The 18,123-nt window shown below is 43.6% G+C and overlaps 2 long non-coding RNA genes and 1 pseudogene across 2 annotated transcripts; all 3 read left to right on the top strand.

The window, feature by feature from the left end:
• LOC126615796 (zinc finger CCCH domain-containing protein 32-like) overlaps positions 1 to 15,904 on the top strand; it is a 37,753-nt pseudogene extending 21,849 nt beyond the window's left edge.
• On the top strand, positions 2,577 to 3,901 carry LOC126615801 (uncharacterized). Its single transcript, XR_007620903.1, has 4 exons — positions 2,577 to 2,800; positions 2,885 to 2,982; positions 3,247 to 3,344; positions 3,520 to 3,901. It is a non-coding gene; the product is annotated as an uncharacterized LOC126615801 (long non-coding RNA).
• On the top strand, positions 4,473 to 5,881 carry LOC126615803 (uncharacterized). The gene is made up of 3 exons (XR_007620905.1): positions 4,473 to 4,550; positions 5,458 to 5,613; positions 5,700 to 5,881. It is a non-coding gene; the product is annotated as an uncharacterized LOC126615803 (long non-coding RNA).
• Positions 15,905 to 18,123: the final 2,219 nt, after the last annotated feature.

Below are 18,123 nucleotides of genomic sequence, written 5' to 3'. Positions count from 1 at the left end.
TCAACTGTCATGAGGTATTTGCCGGTGGAATTCGTGACCTTGACAGCAGTTGAGGATGAGTACTCGAGAGCAATGCTAAGTAAGCAACCAGGCAAAGGCTCCAGGCAGTCAGTTCCAAATTGGAGGTTTGATTTCAGGTTCCGACTGACTGCTCTCTTTCTCCTTGTCCTGCAGGTGTGGACAAGGACAAAGACAAAGACAGGGAGAAAGCATGATATGGGATACTCTTGCTTTCGACCCTGATGATATGAGATACTCTTGTTCTTGGTGTAGCTTATTTGCTGAGGTATTATCGGGGGGAAATAAAGCTGAGTATTTCGAGAGGTTATGTTGAGGGTGCCTTTTCGAATGTGAGAAAGGGTTGAGCATTTTTGCAGGTTTGCCTGTCCGTTGAGGAGGGAGGTCAATGTATATAGGGATTTCCCAATAACAAGTAGTAATGCTATTCCTTTACCCTTCTTGGTCACAGCGATGTAGTGGGAGCTGCCAGCTTCACGTGTTTTAATTTTGTCAGAGCACTTTGAAAAAGTGGTATGTGGTATCTGGAAAGCTGATATTACGTGTGGAGATTACAGACAAGCTTTATCTAAGGAAATCTGGCTCTCGAAGTTCTGAGAGTTGTGCCTCTTCGGTTTTCGAACAAGCAATCCCGTCGAGGATCTGACTCTCGAGATTCGGAAAGCGGTGCTACTCCGGTTTTTGAGAAAGTAATTATGTTGGGAGTCTTTTCTCGAATGTGAGTAAAGGTTGGTCGTTCTTGCCAACCTGTCTTGCCACAAAACACGGAGGTCGACACACATAGGGACTTTCCAGTTGTCAAGCAGTGGTGCTGTTCCTTTACCCTTATGGGTAATAGTAGGGTAGCTGGCACTTCGAAATTCTCGTGCCTAAACTTTGTCAGAGATCTTTGACAAAGTTATATGTGGTACCCGAGGAGTTGATGGTGCATATGGAGAGCGGTGATTGATCAGTAAGATTCACGTGCTTTCTACTTCACCAGAAATCTTCGACAGATTGCCCGTAATTTCCGCAAAGCTGATTGTGCATGTGACAGGTGCTGACGAGGCTGCAAAAGCAGGTGCTTCTTCGATTTCTGAGATCGGCCCTCGTGGTCTCTGAGCAGCCCAGCTTTTGAGAAAGCAAACGCCTCTTCGATTTCTGAAGCTCCGTCGAGTGCAGATTTTTATAGAGGCTGGCATTAAGTTCCACAGCACACTTGAATCTCTACCAGTAGAAGCTCATTTCTTGCACTTCTAAGATCTTGATTTGTCTGACCTCTTCCTTCTTCAACACATTTGAAAATGTCTGGACCCTCCGACCGTCGTTTTGACTTGAACCTTGGAGAAGAGACAGCCACGCCTTCTCCAGACAACATATGGCGCCCATCCTTCATATCCCCTACTGGTCATCTTACCGTTGGGGATTCTGTGATGAAGAATGATATGACCGCTGCAGTGGTGGCCAGGAACCTTCTCACTCCCAAAGATAACAGACTACTTTCCAAACGGTCTGATGAGTTGGCTGTTAAGGACTCTCTGGCTCTTAGTGTTCAGTGTGCAGGTTCTGTGTCTAATATGGCCCAACGCCTATTTGCTAGAACCCGCCAAGTTGAATCATTGGCTGCTGAAGTGATGAGTCTCAAACAGGAGATTAGAGGGCTCAAGCATGAGAATAAGCAGTTGCACCGGCTCGCCCATGACTATGCTACAAACATGAAGAGGAAGCTTGACCAGATGAAGGAATCTGATGGTAAGGTTTTACTTGATCATCAGCGGTTTGTGGGTTTGTTCCAAAGGCATTTATTGCCTTCGTCCTCTGGGGCTGTACCTGGTAATGAAGCTTCAAATGATGAACCTCCAATGCCTCCTCCTTCTGGGGTTTTGTCAAGTACTGAGGCTCCGGATAACCACCCTCCGGTGCTTTCTCTTTCTGGGGCTCTACCGACTGCTGAGACTTCCCCTAAGCAACCTTTGTGAAGGCTCCCTTTTGTTTGTTTATTTTGACTCATGTATATGTACATATTTGTGGCTTATCGAAAATATTAATAAATAAGCTTTGCTTCATTTCAACATATTGTGTTAAATACACCAAAGCCTTCTTCATAAAGTTCTTTGAATTTTTTGCTTTTGTTGAAACCTGTATTGTTGAAGCTTTGTGAGTGGAGCATGTAGTTTGAGGTAGTGTTCCCTTAATTTCCCGAGTGAGGAAAACTTCTCGGTTGGAGACTTGAAAAATCCAAGTCACTGAGTGGTTGTGAGACTGCCGAGTATCAAGGTGCAGTAGCATATGGTGGGAGTCCCCCAAGTCTTCAGGCGAAGAGAGTTGCCGAATGAGGTGTCTAGCTAGTAGTCAATGTCATGAGTAGGAAAACTTCACTTGTTTCTTTTCGAAGTGGTAACCCAGGGCTCTTTCTTCATATATTGTTTTTTGTTATGAAGATGTGTTAGGCCCAAAGAAGTGGAGGCCTAGGAACTTTTTTTTTTTTTTTTTTTTTATTTTATTTTATTTTATTATTATTTTTTTTTTACTCCCTCCCTTTTTCTTGTGTCATTTACATGGGTGTATTCGAATGGAGCTGAATGAGGGGTAGGGTATGACTCATTATCATGTGCCATGATTTTGTCTTCCTTTAGCTTCTCTTTTGCTTTGCTTTAGTCTTCCTTTAGCTTTTCTTCAATATAACACCATTTTCTGTGGCTCAGATCGCAAAACCATCTTCATGAAAGTTGTTCCTTAGCTCGTGAACTACAACATATCCGAATTGGAGATCCATCGGAGCAGTACAACTCCAGAAATTCAGGTATGATGAGTGCTTGTTCGTCATTTGTATATCAACGCGTCAGACTTGTTGTGAGCTTCAAAAACTCCATTTTCTCTTGCTCAGATCAACATACTTTCTTCATCGAAGTTGTTCCTTAACTTGTGAACTACAACATATCCAAATTTGAGGTCCCTCGGAGCAGTATAACTCCAGAAATCCAGGTATGATGAGTGACTGTTTATCATTTGTCTGTCAACCCGTCAGATTTGTTGTGAGCTTTGAAACTCTATTTTCTCTTGCTCAAATAAGCATGCTTTCTTCATTGAAGTTGTTCCTCAGCTTGTGAACTACAACATATCCAAATTTGAGATCCCTCGGAGCTGTATAACTCAAGAAATTCAGGTATGATGAATGACTGGTTATTATTTTTCTGTCAACCCGTCAGATTTGTTGTGAGCTTTGAAACTCTATTTTCTCTTGCTCAGATCAGCATGCTTTCTTCATTGAAGTTGTTCCTCAGCTTGTGAACTTCAACATATCCAAATTTGAGATCCCTCGGAGAAGTATAACTCCAGAAATCCAGGTATGATGAATGACTGGTTATTATTTTTCTGTCAACCCGTCAGATTTGTTGTGAGCTTTGAAACTCTATTTTCTCTTGTTCAGATCAGCATGCTTTCTTCATTGAAGTTGTTCCTCATCGTCTCTTTCATAACATATCAAAAATTCAGAATGAACTAATGGTTAAATATTTCCAGATCTTCGAAACATCACAGCAGCTTCGAAATCTGCAAGAATCCGACTGTCATGCTTGGAGCTTCAACACTTTAATTTCCGTGGCTCAAACAGAAATGGTTCCTTCTTGAAAGTTGTTCATCTGCTCAAGAACTAGAGGGTGTCCAAAATTCAGCTCCATTGGAGAGAAGCAGCAGCTGCAAAAATTTGATAGAGAAAAGGAGGCGAAGCTTTGTTGGATTTCTAGGCTGGGGAAGATTCCAGTTTTTGTAGCAACTTCAGTACTGGTGAATTGCTTGTATTTTTGTCCATAACTAAATTTTGGACTTTGAATTATTATTTGATCTATCATAATATGTTTGGGAACATATATAAGTGAATAAATAAGAAGGAAGATTTTGGGCCCTTGTGGGTGTAAAACAAAAAATGTTTAGGTTGTGTGAACAAAATTTGTTTATTTGGAGCAAGGTTTTGTGTTGAAGCTTTGTAGGTGAAGCTTTGGTGTTGAAGCTTTCTAGGTGAAGCTTTGATGGTGAAGCTTTGTAGATGAAGCTTTGTAGATGAAGCTTTCTAGGTGAAGCTTTTTTAGGTGAAGCTTTGTAGGTGAAGCTTTTTTAAGTGAAGCTTTGGGCCCTTGTGAAGCTTTGGAGGTGAAGCTTTTCGGGTGAAGCTTTTTTGGGTGAAGCTTTGTGGGTGAAGCTTTTGAGGTGAAGCTTTGTGGGTGAAGCTTTGGAGGTGAAGCTTTTCAGGTGAAGCTTTTTTGGGTGAAGCTTTGTGGGTGAAGCTTTTTAGGTGAAGCTTTTCGGGTGAAGCTTTTTTGGGTGAAGCTTTGCGGGTGAAGCTTTTGAGGTGAAGCTTTGTGGGTGAAGCTTTGGAGGTGAAGCTTTTCGGGTGAAGCTTTTTTGGATGAAGCTGTTTTTTTTTTTTTTTTTTTTTTTTTTTTTTTTTTTTTGGCGCTTGACACGGTCTTCATTTGCTTGTTTTGTAGTAACTGTGGAAGACGGATTGCTTTCTGATTGAGAAGGGTTCCGGCATCGCTTTGCACCATCTTCATGTGGGTAATATAGGAACTTCCTTATGTTTTGATCATGCATGTAGTGATAGAATTTGTTTCTTCTTATTGTAGATGTCAGAGCCTGGAAGTTCTAGTGATGAGGGCTCTTCTAGCTTTAGCTCTAAGTCTGAGTCTGCAATGTCGGAGTCTTCAGGGTCTTTGTTAGAGTCCGGTACTAGAGAAACATTGGATGATCTTCCCAACCGTCAAACTTTAGCTATTGCTAGTTCTTCCTCCATGGCGTTGGGTGAGGGGGTTGTTTTTGATGCCATACCCATAGTTCGCTCTGAGTTCACAGCAGACCATCTAAAGAATAACTTGTTAGATAATGAGAAGCAGGTTGAGGCGCTAAGGCAGTCATGTAATATCCCTCGTAGTGTAGGGATACGTTTGGTACATGATGAAGAATGGCCTTCTGAGCCTCCCCAGGGTCATGTTATGTTCTACACCCAGATATTACTGACTTTAGGGGTGAGACTACCTTTACATCCGTGGTTGCAAAAGATGTTATCTTTGATCGGATATGCACCTGGGCAACTCAATCCTGGTTTCTGGGATACTTTGATTGGATTTTATATCATTTGGATGGAGTGTGGGTTGTGTGAGCCTTCCTTCCATCAGTGGCGTTACTGTTACAAGATGCGCCCAGCAAAATCATGCACTGGTTATGCCGAGTGTGCATGTCGGAGTGAGAGAGAGCGTATTGTGTATGGTAAGAAAAAGGCATACTACACATGGAAAAACCGTTGGTGCTTTCTGTATAATGATTGGGAGTATGATAAGGGTGTCACGCCTGAGCGACGTGTGCTTACTCACTTCCAGACTGTAGGTTGTAACGTATCAACCGTTCGTACTATTTGCTATTTGTTGTGGTCTTTTCTTGCTTCTAACACTTTGCTTCATGTAGTGACGCGGGGCACCATCCAACTGTTTGGGCAGGAGCTATCTGACATAGAGAAGGTGTTGAGGGTGCCCAAAGAGGATAGACACTTAAGCAAGCTACGACCCTTATTTCGTCGGTACGGTTTTCAACCCTTAGTTTCCGAGAGCCAGGGACGATCGAGTAAGTTGTATCCTTCATGTAAACTTAGCTCAATTCCTTACTTTATTTGGAAAGTTGTATTTCTTATTTTGATTTTCCTTATACAGTGGAGAAGGTAAGCAAGAAAACAGGGACTAGCACCCATAAAAGGAAAGCACCAGTGTTAGTTCCTTCGGAAGACATCCTACCACATAAGAAAATTCATAAGTTCCGAGGGGAACCATCCGTTAGACCTAAGTCCCAAGATGGGGTCCTTAAGGGGCCTGCCTTTAGGAAGACTGGAGTCGAGACCGTTGATAATGCTACGGCCGTAGTTGCAGGAGAAGGGAGCCGACTGTTGCCTCATCCTCTTACTATGGAGCACACTGTCCAGGAAAGTGATCCTGGTTCCCGCCATGAGGGGAAAGGTAAGGAAAGAGCTGGCAGTGTCCCGTGGAAGGACTTGAGGGTTGCCACGCGGCCAAAGGATTTTGGGGATATCAACAATTGCTTGGCAGGGCGTCGATTCGCCTTCGATGAGCTCGGAGAGCCCTTAGCTAAGGATGAATCGGATTGCGACCGGATGTTGAAGCTGTCTTCATATGTGAGTGTTACTTTGTCATTTCCTTACTTTTTCCTCTTTATTATCATTATTTAGGTAGTGATGATCGTCTTGCCATGCAGGTCATGGCCGAGTATCACGACAGACTGCAAGAGGTTGAGCGGTATAAGGCAAAACTGAAGGAGAATAAGCAGCTTGTGGACGAGGCCCGAAGGAATAAGGGACTTTTGACTCAGGCTCTCCAACTGAAGGATGAAACCATGGAGAGCTTGAAAAGGCGAAATGGTGAGAACCTAAGGCTTAAGAAATTGTTTGAGGCAACTAAAAAACAGTTGGAGGTGGCTACCTTGGAAGTATCCAAGGTTAGGGGAGAATTGGATGGTGCCTTAGTTGAGATTTCTGAACTGGAGAAGAGCATTCCAACTGAAAGGGAGGCTGCTGTGCAAGAATACTTAAGTTCTTCGACCTTTCATCTTGCTATTAAACCCTACTGTGCTCAAGAAGCTCGCTTTGAAAAAAGGAAATGGATGGCCGTCCTTGATCGTTATGATGATGGGAGCATTCTTCGAAAATACCACGAAGATATAGATGAGCATCATCGAAAGGGCGAGACATTTGTCCTTGCTGTTGATCCTAGCAGCGAAGATGAGTCTGATAATGAAGGTAGTGCTGATGCACAGACTCAGCATGGTGAAGAGGATCTTGGGGATGCAGAGGATGATGGTAGGACGCGGAATGATACTGCCAGGGGTTCGGCTTCAGATGAGAATGAATAGCAGTGTCTTTACTATCTGCATGTATTCTGGATGTAGTAGTCTGATGTGTGTATAACATGTGCCCATGTTATAAGCTTGAGAGTTTTGGATTTTAGGTGTTTATGAGTGTTTGCACTATTATTAATGCATGTTTGGCTATGTATGAATAGATCTATTGTTTGGATATAAGCCATTGTTTGGTTGTTCCTTTCTTTGTATAGTCTTGTCGACACATACTTAGATTTTGTTTCGTGTTGGATATATCTGCTTTGAGGTTTCAACACTTGAGTGTTCCCTTGCTAGGAATGTAAAAGAGTGAGGGCTGAGTTGGCTAAATTACCTCTTTATTGAATTCATTGCCAAATGGCCTTCATTACATAGGATGCCGAACGGCTATAGCTCAACACTTGTACATCGTGAGTCTATTTGTAGTAGTACTTCAAGTGATCAGCGTTCCATGGATGGCCAAGGGTCTTGCCATCGGAGCTTCTAAGTGTGTAAGAGCCAGGGCGACTGATGCCAATGACTTCATACGGTCCATCCCAGTTTGGACTAAGTGTGCCTTCACTCGGGACTCTGTCGCAGAGTAATCTTTTCTTTAAGACCCAGTCTCCTATTTTGAAAGAACGAAGCTTGACCCTAGAGTCATAATAGTTGGAGATGCGCTGCTTGTAGGCGACATTCCTCAAGTGAGCTTGGTTTCTGTGTTCCTCGACTAAATCCAAGTTGAGGGTGAGTTGTTTGTCATTTTCACTTTGAATGTAGTTCTGGACTCGGAATGTTGCTTGCTCGAGCTCAACAGGGACAACCGCCTCTGTGCCAAAGGCAAGTGAGAATGGAGTTTCTCCTGTTGAAGTCCGATATGAAGTGCGATATGACCAAAGAACTTGGGGTACAAATTCTGGCCAACAGCCTTTAGCTTTGTCCAAGCTGGTTTTCAAAGTGCGCTTGATTATTTTGTTGATGGCTTCAACTTGTCCATTAGACTGGGGATGAGCTGGAGAGGCAAAGCATAAGTTGATGTTGAACTTAGAGCAGAACAACCTGAACTTCTTGTTGTCAAACTGTCGCCCATTGTCAGTGACTATCGCATTGGGAATGCCGAATCTACAAAGGATGTTCTTCCACACAAAGTCTTCTATCTTTGCCTCAGTAATGGTTGCCAAGGGTTCTACTTCGGCCCACTTTGTGAAGTAGTCCACTGCAACGACTGCGTAACAGACTTTGCCCTTCCCTGCCGGCATTGGGCCGATCAAATCAAGTCCCCACTGGGCGAAGGGCCAAGGGCTGATCATAGGAGTAAGAGGCTCTGGAGGGGAATGAGGAATAGTTGCATATCGTTGACATTTGTCACATGAGCGGGATACTTTGATGGCATCCTGGTGGAGTGTTGGCCAGTAATATCCTTGGCGAAAAGTCTTGTGTGCTAGGGACCGAGATCCAGCATGATCTCCACAGACTCCCTCATGTATTTCCCGAAGGACGATTTCCGCCTCGGCAGGCGTAAGACACCTTAAGTATGGCAGGCTAAAACCTCGCTTATAGAGTTGATCATTGATGATCAGGTAGCGGGTAGACTTGTATCGAATTTGCTTAGCCTGGACTTTATCATTTGGGAGGGTGCCATGAGCAAGGAAATTATAGATCGGGGTGATCCAACTATCCCCCTGTTGTAAGTTGCATACTTCTGCGGCCATGGTGCTTGGTGTTGCCAACAGTTCGACATGAATTTTTCTTCCAATCTTGTCTTCCACAGCTGAGGCGAGGCGAGCCAGGGCGTCTGCATGACTGTTTGCCGCTCGAGGAACTTGGGTGATCTGGTAGTGGAAGTGCTTGAGCAAAAGTTGTGTTTGCGCAAGATATGCTGCCATGGAGCTGTCCTTAGCATCAAAGTTGTTGGTAACCTGGTTGACCACTAATTGGGAGTCACTGAAAATATCAATTTGTTTAACCCCGAGGTGTTTGGCCAAACGTAATCCTGCCAGAAGGGCTTCATACTCGGCCTCATTGTTTGATGCCTTGAATTTGAAACGAAGAGCATACTCCATTGCTACCTTGTCGGGCGTAGTCAAGACTAGTCCCGCTCCACAGCCCTGTTGGTTGGATGAGCCATCAACATACAGACTCCAAGCTGAGGTCGTTGATTCTACCTTCTGAGCTTCCGGGGGTAATGAAGCCACTGCTTCAGGTGTAGAAGCAATGTCAACCGGATATGTGAAGTCGGCAATGAAATCTGCTACTGCTTGACCTTTTTCGGCTGGTTTTGGTTGGTAGGAGATGTCAAACTCACCCAATGCTATCGCCCATTTGATCATTCGCCCAGACGTGTCAGGACTCTGGAGTATCTGTCGAAGAGGGTGATTGGTAAGCACGATGATGGCGTGTGCTTGGAAATAAGGGCGAAGTTTCCGAGCAGACATGACCAATGCTAGAGCTAATTTCTCAATGTTGGAGTATCGTGTCTCCGCATCTTGTAGGGCTTTGCTAGCGTAGTAGACAGGTCGCTCAATATTCTCATCCTTTCGAATGAGAACGGAACTTACGGCTGAAGCTGATACCGATAGGTAGATAATGAGAATGTCTCCTACCTCGGGCTTGGAGAGTAGAGGGGCTTTACTCATGTACTCCTTGAGGTTTTTGAATGCCTCGGCACATTCATCAGTCCATGTAATGTACTTCCTACTTCCCTTAAGTGCTTTAAAAAAGGGAGCACATTTGTCTGTGGCCTTAGAAATGAACCTGGTTAAGGCTGCCACCTTGCCAGTAAGGCTCTGGATGTCCTTTGAAGTTACCGGTTCCTTCATGTCGAGGATTGCTTTGATCTTCTCGGGATTAGCTTCAATGCCTCGTTGGCTAATCATGAAACCTAAGAATTTGCCAGAGCCTACGCCGAAGGCACATTTGTTGGGGTTTAACCTCATTCGATACCTCTTCAAAATAGTGAAAGTTTCAGATAGGTTGGTGATGTGTTGGTCAGCATGTTTGCTCTTGACTAACATATCATCAACGTAAACTTCCATGCTCTTCCCAATCTGCTCGGCGAACATTGAGTTGACTAGTCTCTGATAAGTCGCTCCTGCATTCTTTAGGCCGAAAGGCATGACTTTATAGCAGTATAGTCCTCTGTCGGTAGTGAAGGCTGTGTGTTCTTGATCCGAAGGGTTCATGAGGATTTGGTTGTATCCTGAGTAAGCATCCATGAAGCTCAGGAGTTCACACCCGGCCGTAGAGTCTATAAGTCTGTCAATAAGAGGAAGAGGGAAGCTATCTTTCGGACACCCTTTGTTTAGGTCGGTGTAGTCAACACACATTCTCCACAAGACCTTTTGAAGCAAAAGACTTTCTTTGGTCGGATTTTTCTTAACAAGGACCACATTTGCTACCCATGTCGGGTAATTGACTTCGCGGACAAAGCCTATGCCTTTGAGTTTTTTAACTTCTGCTTTCATTGCCTCGTATCGTTCAGCGTCATAAGATCTTCGCTTCTGTCTCACCGGCTTGATCTTGGGGTCAATACTCAAACGATGACAGATGACATCGGGAGAGATGCCTGGCATGTCCTCGTATGACCAGGCGAAGACTTCAGTGTTCTCTTTCAAAAAAGATATCAATGCTAACCGAAGGGGTGGTGACAATGTGGTGCCAATCTTCACCATGCGATCTGGATAATCTCTTGAGATAGGTACCTTCTCCAACTCTTCAGCAGGTTGGGCTTGCTGGGTGAAAGAGTCATCTCGAGGATCATCGGGTTGATTGTTGCTATCAGGAAGATCCAAGTTCGCTTCATCTAGGCTGGTCTTTGTGACTTGGTCATGTACAGACAGGGTTTCCTTGGGTCCGGGCAAGTGTTGTTGCTTAACTGAAGTGTTGTAACATGATCGTGCACTAAGCTGATCTCCTCTGATGTAGCCGTTGCCATGGGGGGTTGGAAATTTCATCAACAGCATATGCGTGGATACCATAGCCTTGAGATCATTGATGCCTGTGCGCCCAAAGATGACATTGTATGCCGTTGGGCAGTCAACCACTAGGAAGTTAGTGGTAATGGTAGCCGTGTAAGGGCCTGTACCAATAGTAAAGGGTAAATGTATGCTCCCTAAGGGTTGCACGATATCACCGGAGAAGCTTATCAGAGGAGAAATCGAGCGATCGAGCAAGTGTTCAGCTACACTGAGCGCCTTGAAAGCTTCGGCAAACATGATATTGACCGAAGCCCCTGTGTCTACGAGGATTCGTCGAACATCAAAGTTGGCTATGTGAGCCTCCACGATCAATGGGTCGTTATGAGGGTAGATGATGCCTCTTTCTTCCTCAGGGTAGAAACATATCGGATCCCAGTTAGGTTTTTGATACTTCCCTCCCCTGATGTCTTCCACGTGAAACACTTGGTGACCAGGCCTCAGACTTCGTTCACTGTTTTTCATGGCCCTATTGGAAGATTCAGATATGGGTGTGCCGCCGCTTATGGAATATATGACATTCACCTGGCGTTGGTTACGGTTATCTCTTTGAGGGTGAAGAAGGAATTGATCAATTTTTCCTTCTCGTGCCAAAGCTTCAATACGATCACGGAGGATGATACATTTCTCGCTATCATGGCCGTTATGCTCATGGTAGCAACAAAACGTGCCCGCGTTATTCGGGGGCGTGTAATCTGGGTGCCTCGGCTTTGGTTTTGGTATCAGGTGAGCTATGCTGGGGTAAATGGCCGCGCATGTGGCATTCAAGGGCGTGTATGTCTCATACCTTGGGGTAGGGGGTATCTTGACGCGGGTTTGACCCACTGCATTGACTGCCTGGGGGCGAGCGTTATTGTGGCGATACCCTTGGTTATCGGGATAGTGTCCCTTACTCTTTTTACTGAAAGGAGAGTGGTGAGGATGGAAATCCTTCATCTTGCCTTGAAATTGATATGTCTGTTGATTCGGTGAAGCATTATGCAAGGCATGGGGAGGTGCCACTGCTGTTTGGGAAGTCGAGGTCTTCTCATTTAGGTGAGTCTGGCTTCCACCTCCCACTTGTTGATAAAGGATGGTTGTAGGGGGTTTCCCCTGATATGTCTTTGCCTCGGCGGAGGCATGGTTATAAGCCTGCGCCATCACCTCAGAGTAAGTCTTCCAAGTATTGGCATTGATCATGTATTTAAAGAAACAATCACGTAGGCCTGCCGTGAAGGCTTTGAGGGCAGTCTTGTCATCTGCCTCGGCACACCGGGAGTATTCATGGCTGAAGCGGCCAGCATACATACGTAATGACTCGTCTGGCTTCTGGCGGATAGTGTACAAGTCATCTGCAGAGTGCAAGCGATCGGTTTGGAAAATGTGTTGGGAAACAAATAGTTTCCTCAATTCCTCAAATGAGTCTACCGTCTCAGGTGTAAGACGACAATACCAATTTAGAGCTCCACCAGAGAGGGTGGAGGGGAAGAGAAGACATCGCTCTTCGTCGGTGTGCATCCGGTATGCCATGGTGGACTCAAAGAGGTTAAGGTGCTCAATCGGGTCCTCTTTTCCAGTATAAAGTTGCAAGCCAAGCTTTTGCTTTGTCTTTGCTTGAAGGGGGGTGTTGAGGATCCTCCTTGTAAGAGGGCCAGGCCTGGGTTGGTTCCAGTCAGGTATTTCAGCCTGACGTTCAGCCTTCAACTTGTTTACTTCCTCAAGAAGTTGTAGGACAAGGGGGTCCTGAGCGGAGTTATGTGTCACTGGAGCTTTCTTTCGTAAATCTCCATCTCCTCTTGGAATTAGGAAGGTTTGATCAAGGGCATGTGATTTTTCCCTGGACTCGCTGTACTGGCTTCCAGGGTATGTCTGTCGGAACACCTCTGAGTCCCCTGTACCCTCATGTCTCTCTGGGACTTGTTGCCCCTTCCCCAAATTGGTGGCCGGCTTGGGCCGTGGCAGGGGACCGAGTCTCTCAGAAATCCTTGGGTCATTAATCTTTGAGCTTATATGGATGGAATTCTCTCGACGTTGCTTCAGGAAATCCCGACAATCGCGAAAGACGGCTTTCGATCCTTCTGCCCCTTCAGTAAAGAGGTGTCTCCCTCCACTTCTCATGGTTCGGGTCGAAGCAACTGGGTTAAGAGAAGCCTCATGTTGATTATCAAGTCGAGGGGTAATCTGTTCCCTATCAGGGATATCTATGTCGAATGCATGTGACCCTCCATGTTGGAGGGCACCCAGTTGATGGTTGACTTCCACGGGGGCAACAAGCTCGCGTGTCTGAGCTTGCCTAGCTTCGTGGAGTGTCTCGAAGAGCTTCTCATATTGCTCCTGGAGGACCTCATTCCTTATTGCTATCTTGTTGTTCTGAGCTTCCAACTCATCGACTTTAGCTTGAAGAAGAACTCGTTTTCCTTCCTTCTTTCGTTGTTTCGCACTATGTGCAAGGGGGGTGTCATTCTGTGTGCTGTGGCTTCCTTCGCTTCCCATGTTGGAGAGGGATGCCTGGTCAAAAGAAAGTGTACGAATGATAGAAACCAGCTTGACACAGCTGAAGAGAGTAGGAATAAGTGTCGTTTCCCACAGACGGCGCCAAATGTTGATGCACAAAATCAGCGAAGACTTTGGTACAACAGAAAGTGTCAGGTTTTGTGACCTTCGCTTGGTTGCTTCGGTCACTAGTGAGGATAAGTACGTAAATGAATAGAGACAGAGAAGCAAACACAGGATGTACGTGGTTCACCCAGATTGGCTACGTCCACGGAGTAGAGGAGTTCTTATTAGTAGTGAAGGGCTTACACAAGTACAAAGGATCAAGCTCTCAATTTAGTGAGTTCTTGTGAATGATTTAACACAAAATGGCATTAGGCAATATTGTGGGGGAATGACCCCTATTTATAGAAAAACTTGTAGCTTTGTCACATTGACATGTGTCATGTTATGATTGGTTCTTGATGTTGACACGTGCTGCGCTCTGATTGGCTTCTAATCTTGACACGTGTCGAGTAGTGATTGGCCTCCTGGTCGGAGGGGAACTCTTCTGGGTCCTTGACAGTATAGCGTTGGCCGGTGCTCGGTAGTTTCGGGATTGGTCAAGTATGGTACAAACAAATTTTTAATTTTTTGTTTTAAATTCCTCTGTTAGAAGTTATTGAGTTCATCACTTGGTTATCCAATTTGGTAGACCCAAGAGTTGTTTTTCTTTTACTCGATTAAACAGTAATCTTTTTCCAAAAGGGGATTGTGGGATGCTACTATCATATCTAAAGGCATACCTGGTTGACCTCCTTTGTACAACCAAATGAAATAAAAATTAGGTGGCAAACAAAAGGCTGTCATACTATGTTTATAGGTTGAGTAAACATGTTTTTCATTTTGATTGTTCTGCAGTGTAGGTAGGTATGTTCGTTTACCTTGGTCTCGTTAGCAGTCTTCTTTTATTAAGGTTATATTTTGTACAAGAATCTTTGCCATTGAGTTCTGAGGAAGTTAATGCTCAGTGTTGTACAAACCTGATTGGTGATTGATGTAATTTAAGGAGACATTTTGATATTTAATGAGCATCAACCAACAGGGGCTCAGTAGGGTGGCTGAGGCACATGGGTTTGTCCCGTGTGGTCTCAGGTTTGAAACCCAAAGGTACCTATCCAGATTTGCTAGTTTTTCATGCCTCCAAATATTGTAGGGTTGTACGGTGGGCACCAGTGGTTGTATGGTTAATGTAGGAATAATGTTTATGTTTAATGTGCTCAATATAGGAATCAGATGACACGGCAACACATTATAAGTTGTAACTCGAAAAACAAATTTGCCTCTGGTTGCTGAAAAACCTTATGAAATAGTTATCTATCCAAAAGGTGCTTTGGAATAAAGGAGCAAGATGACAGAAGGTTCCTTGACTGGAAATCCTTTGCTGCAGTCCTTAAACAAAATTATATATGCTGTGTATGCCCTTGCAATGATATATACGTATCTTCGCTTGAGTTTTGTGCTTCAGCACTGGCATTATTCTCAGTGCTCACTTTATGTTTTATATTTTTGCTTTCTCTATGTTACAATTACTTTTTATCAGTTTGTTCTTCGTTGATAGAATTGCTATTGCCCTCATTCTTTGAGATGTCTTTCCCCTCTAATCCCCTCTAATGTAGGGTTGCTTTTCTTTATCTGATCTTGCTGGTTCACAGTCTTCTTCTTCACATTTTTTGTTTTATTATTTAAATTTGGTTGGCCGCTTTGTAACAAAAGTATTATCGTGAAGCAACAGACGTTTTTAGATTTTTAATGTTAGATCTCGTGCCTTTTTGTGCCCGTGTCGATTATTATGAGCATTATACCATATATGTAGTGAATTGCGTATATTTCATTAATTTGTTAAACAATGTCATATTCTATGGAGAAAATTAACGTGCTTTTGTTTGGACAGGGAGTGCAACCGTGTACATTTTACCTGCAAAATGGTCAGTGCAAGTTTGGATCTACATGCAAATTCGACCATCCAGTGCAGACCATGAGGTACAACCTCTCAGCTTCATCTCTCGTTGATATGCCTGTTGTTCAATATCCGGTTGGGTCACTGCTGGCCACCCTGGCTCCATCATTCTCATCATCGGATCTCCGGCCTGAATTACTTTTAGCTTCCAAAAAGGATACTTACTCAACCAGAGTGCCTTCTTCCGGGAACACCTCAAGTAGTTCAGGTGGATTGATTTTTTCACAGAGCAGTTCTGTTTCACTATCTGATGTGCAACTGTCCAGTCAGACTTCATCCCCCTTGAGCAATAGCAGAAGCACGAGACCAGGTGGCGCGTTTCGTCGATCGATTTAAAGTAATACCCAAAGCCGTACGTTCATTATCTCCAGCAGCGCTGTTTATATAGATGTCGACAGTAAATGTGTAACGGGTCAATTGTGCAAAGGGCGTCATATTTCGGTCTATGGTTTGGTCTATCAACCAAATCTGTTTATCCCACACAGTAGTAGGAAACGCACACACACTGTTGATGCTTCTGTCGATTCGATATCACTGCAATCCAATACAAATTCCAAATAAAGCTGCAGTATTGAAATTGCTCGTATCTTCTTTTCATCTCTTACAAGTGATTACAAATGTATTGTTAAAGAAATACATTTGGTAAATTTTATTTAGGGAGTTTTAACGAAATACTTTCGGTATTGTTTACTTTCAACGAAAAATCACATTTTTACCTTTATATGGTACTATTTACTACATCTTTATTTGTTACTTTTCATTAAATTTAAAGGTTTTTTTTGAACTTTTCGTTAGTTTTCATTTTTATTTAGTGTTGGTCTAACCATCGGTGCTATTTTTCGATCTAGTAGAACCAAGGTATAAAATATCGATGATATCGGAAATATTGGTAGTTCAAAAACACGAAAATTTCGATGGAAATATCGGAATATTATCGATATCGATAAAAATTGAATAAAAATCACGGAAATTGTAAGAAAAACTTGAAAATTTTTATTGAAACTTTGCAGGATATTTATTTAGTTAATTATCTATTAATTTATCACAAAAAAAAAATTGGAAGGAAATGCATTGCATGATGAATTTAACTGATTTAAGTTGATTATCTAGCGAGCTGGCAAACATTGTGAGTGTAGAACCAAGGTATAAAATATCGATGATATCAGAAATATTAGTAGTTCAAAAACACGAAAATTTTGATGAAAATATCAAGATAATATCTATATTTTAGACCTTGAGTAGAACCATGGTATTAAATATCGATAATATCGGCGATATTTCGCAGATATTATCGTTTTTCAGAGGCTCCGATATTTTCCCACATATCCGTCTCATTATCGTCAAAATATCGCGATATTATCGAAAAAGTCGTCGTGGATCCGTCGTCGGAAAGGCAGCCGAGGCTGCGTCGTCCCCCCAGCTGCCCAGATCTCTCTGCAATCCATGCTCAAACCCAAGATCTGCGCCTCAACGACGCCGATTCCCCCGCCGTTGTCGAAGTCGCGGCGAAAGAGCTCGCAGAACGGATTGAAGCAGCTCTTGGGTTGAAGCAGGCGTAGATCCACAACTCCAGAACGGATCGAGCTCGCAGTTGTAGATCCACAACTCGTGGTCTGTCCCCACGGCGAAGCAGGCGTGGTCTTGGGTTGAAGCAGACGTGGAACAGAGACGGAGGCGAGCGCGGCGCCGGCGGGGCAGTCTCCGGGGGGAGGAGGAGAATGGGTGGTTGTTGTGGAGGTTGAGGTTGGGGTTTGGGGACGATTGGGGGTCGTGGTGGTCGTCACTGGAGTCAATGACAGAGGTGGGGTTGTTATCGGTGGGATCAGTGAGGAAGGCGGAGAAGGATCAAGAGAACTCAGAGTTCCTGGGTTCGTCGACGAGGCGGAATACGCGGACGAGGAGAAAGGCGAGGGACGAGGAGAATGCCATGTGGAAGAAGGATCGAGAAAGGTCTCTGTGCGTGTGTATGGGAGAAGGGAGAAGAGAGAAGGATCGAGAATTCGAGAGATCTGTCGATCTGTGTGTGTGTTTGTGGGATAAGGGAGAGGGAGAAGAGAGAAGGATCCAGAGACAAGTCGTGTGTGCGTGTGTGGTGGCGTGTGTGATCCCTGTGTGCGTGTGTGTGTGTGTGTCGGTGGCGTGTGTGTGTAGGTGGTGTGTGACGGTGTAAGAAAAGAAAAGCATGGTAAATAATTCAACTTTTACATCTGTTAAGAATGATACAATGTATAAAGTGTAAAATATTGTACTAATTCATTATATATAAATGATTATGGTGTGTTTAAACTTTTTTCATTAATTACTACATATTTTCTACACTCACAATGTTTGTCAGCTCGCTATATAATCAACTTGATAATGTTAAATCCATCATGCAATGCATTTCCTTCCAATTTTTTATGATAAACTAATAGATAATTGACTAAATAAACATCCTGGAAAGTTTCAATAAAAATTTCCAAGTTTTTCTTACAATTTCCGTGGTTTCCATGTAATTTTTATCGATATCGATATTATCCCAATATTTCCATCGATATTTCCGTATTTTCGGACAATCGATATTTCCGATATTACCGATATTTTCTTCTTGAGTAGAACAAATGTTTGTGAAAATGTCGGTGGCGAAATAGTAGCATTGTTTATTATTTGTTTTTGTTAAAGACAACAAAACGTGGAGGACCCGGCATTGGAAAAATAAGTACGGAAGATGCCAAGCAAATTAAATACAACACAACGTGGAGGACCCGGCAGTAATATATTCACCAGTCTTTGTTTATATTTTATACATGGAATGATGTGTGAGTG

Source organism: Malus sylvestris, chromosome 3 (assembly GCF_916048215.2).
Source record: "Malus sylvestris chromosome 3, drMalSylv7.2, whole genome shotgun sequence".
In the NCBI taxonomy this organism is placed as follows: domain Eukaryota; kingdom Viridiplantae; phylum Streptophyta; class Magnoliopsida; order Rosales; family Rosaceae; genus Malus; species Malus sylvestris.
The sequence above is the reverse complement of the archived record's forward strand: the minus strand, read 5'-3'. Positions and strand labels throughout refer to the sequence as shown.